Genomic DNA, 2,500 nt, shown 5'->3' on the forward strand with positions numbered 1-2,500 from the left:
AAACAGAGTGAGATATAAAAAAATGTGATGCTGATGAAAAATAGGAAGAGGATATGAATTTTGAATCAAAATTGTTGCTCATGTATTTCAAAACGATTAGAAGTTAAAATTGATGAGCTTGGAATCTTAGGAGATAATCAGGAAAACAATAATTAGCTGAGATGCTCTACTGAAATTTTCAGGGGGATTCTTTTATACAGAGATATGATTTCCCGGTATATAATTGCAACAAAATTCTATCAAGAGCTAAGTATTTCATGGTTTAACCCTGAATCTTGACTTTTCTTTACATTTTGAGAATTTAAAAAGGTGCGAAGAATTACTCATTTCTATCATTTGATAATCTACTCATTTCAATAAGAAAATCGTAGAGTGCATTAAAACTTACCTTGAACTTCTATAAATTTTTCTGTAAGTTCTCATTATTATTATTATTATTATTATTATTATTATTATTATTATTATTATTATTATTATTATTATTATTATTATTATTATTATTTATTATTATCATCTAAGCTACAACCCCAGTTTGAAAAGCAGGTTGCTACAAGCCTAAAGGCTCCACCAGGGAAAAATAGTTAATTGAGGAAAGGAAATAAGGAAACAAGTAGACTATATATAAGAAATAATAATAAAACTATATAAAATATCTTAAAGAATAACCTATAGTTTACTTTTTACTTCTAATATTCAAAATATTTTCTTGGGACATAGTTCTCCGACAAAGCATTCTCTTCCACTAAGAATATGCTATAAATAGGCACACCTAAATCACCCCCCCCCCCCCACAACTCCCCCCCACTCCCATAGAATATCACAAAATCATAAGATTTTTGTCGGATATAAATTCTGCTAGACAATTTCCTTTCAGTCAGGCGATGCCATCTCCTTTCGGTGCCAAAATCACGTGCACACGCAACGATGACGTCCGAGTTTAAGGATATTTCCTGTTCCCTTGTGATATCCTGACAGGAAGTCACTTCAGATTGCAGGTTACTCTTTAAACCTGTCATATTGTCAAAAACTTGAGTGAGTTTCACCAATTATTGTTAGATATATATTAGAGTTTGTTTGAAAATACGTCATGTGGCTTTTCAACTTCGTTTGGAATGTAGGATAGCCATAAAATGTAAACACAAACTGAAATGTGTTTAACTGGAGTATGTCCACTATATATATATTATATATATATATATATTATATATATATATATATATATATATATATATATATATATATATATATCATTATTATCATCATCTCCTACGCCTATTGACGCAAAGGACCTTGGTTAGATTTCGCCAGTCGTCTCTATCTTGAGCTTTTAAATCAACACTTCTCCACTCATTATCTCCTACTTCGTGCTTCATAGTCTTCAGCCATGTAGGCCTTGGTCTTCCAACTCTTCTAGTGCCTTCTGGAGCCCAAATATATGTTTGGTGAACTAATCTCCCTCGGGATGTGCGAAGAGGAAGACCAAACCATCTCCATCTTCCCCTCAGTATGATCACATCCACATATGTCACTCAAGTAATCTCTCCTATAGTTTCATTTCTAATTCTTTCCTACAATTACACTCCCAATATTCTTCTGAAGAGTTTGTTATCAAATCTACAAAATCTGATGGATATTGTTTCATTGCCATACCAAGATTCATGTCCATACAGTAACATGGACCTCACTAAGCTGATAAATTGCCTGATTTTTATATGTAATTTCAGGGGATTTTATTTCCAAATTTAATTAAACTTGCCATTGTCTGATTTTCTTTTTCCAATCTTCATTATATTCCAGTTCTAAAGATCTTATATTAAAGATCATAGTTTCCAAATATTCAAATGATTCTACCTTATTAATCCTTTCTCCTTCCAGTGTTATTTCATCTTCCTTTGCATATACCATCTTCATCATCTCGGTCTTTCTTCTATTTATGTTGAGCTCAACCTTCTGTGATATGTCATGCATTCTGGTAATCAAGCATTATAAGTCATGTGGTGTTCTGCTAATAAGGATAGCATCATGAGCATTCTCTCTGTCAGCTAATTTCCTATTGCCAGTTAAATAATATCTGTTTTAATGAAATATATTCATAGCTGCTACATTTATTTTGTTTGATTATCATTGTATGATACAACACATACTTTAAGTGTTAAATAGAACATTCTGAATCGTCTTTAATTTTCAAACATTCACTCCATATTATATTTTTTTTTCTCTAGTATTTTCATTTGTCTTAATCATTTACTCCATTTTCCCTTATAGTGATCATATATAACGAATAGAGAAAAAAAATATATATTATTTCAAATATTGATATTAGTGACTACTTCAGTGATCTGTAATCCATCAGCCTTGGAAGGGATTTACTCCATTAAATCCTATGAAAATCCATTTAATTCATAGCGTTGTAATATTAATCAAATGTATTTTATGAATATACACTTAATGAGAATTTAACCTTTCAACATATATAAGCTTCTTAATTAGTTTATCCATA

This window comes from Palaemon carinicauda, chromosome 14 (genome assembly GCF_036898095.1).
Source record: "Palaemon carinicauda isolate YSFRI2023 chromosome 14, ASM3689809v2, whole genome shotgun sequence".
Classification (NCBI taxonomy): domain Eukaryota; kingdom Metazoa; phylum Arthropoda; class Malacostraca; order Decapoda; family Palaemonidae; genus Palaemon; species Palaemon carinicauda.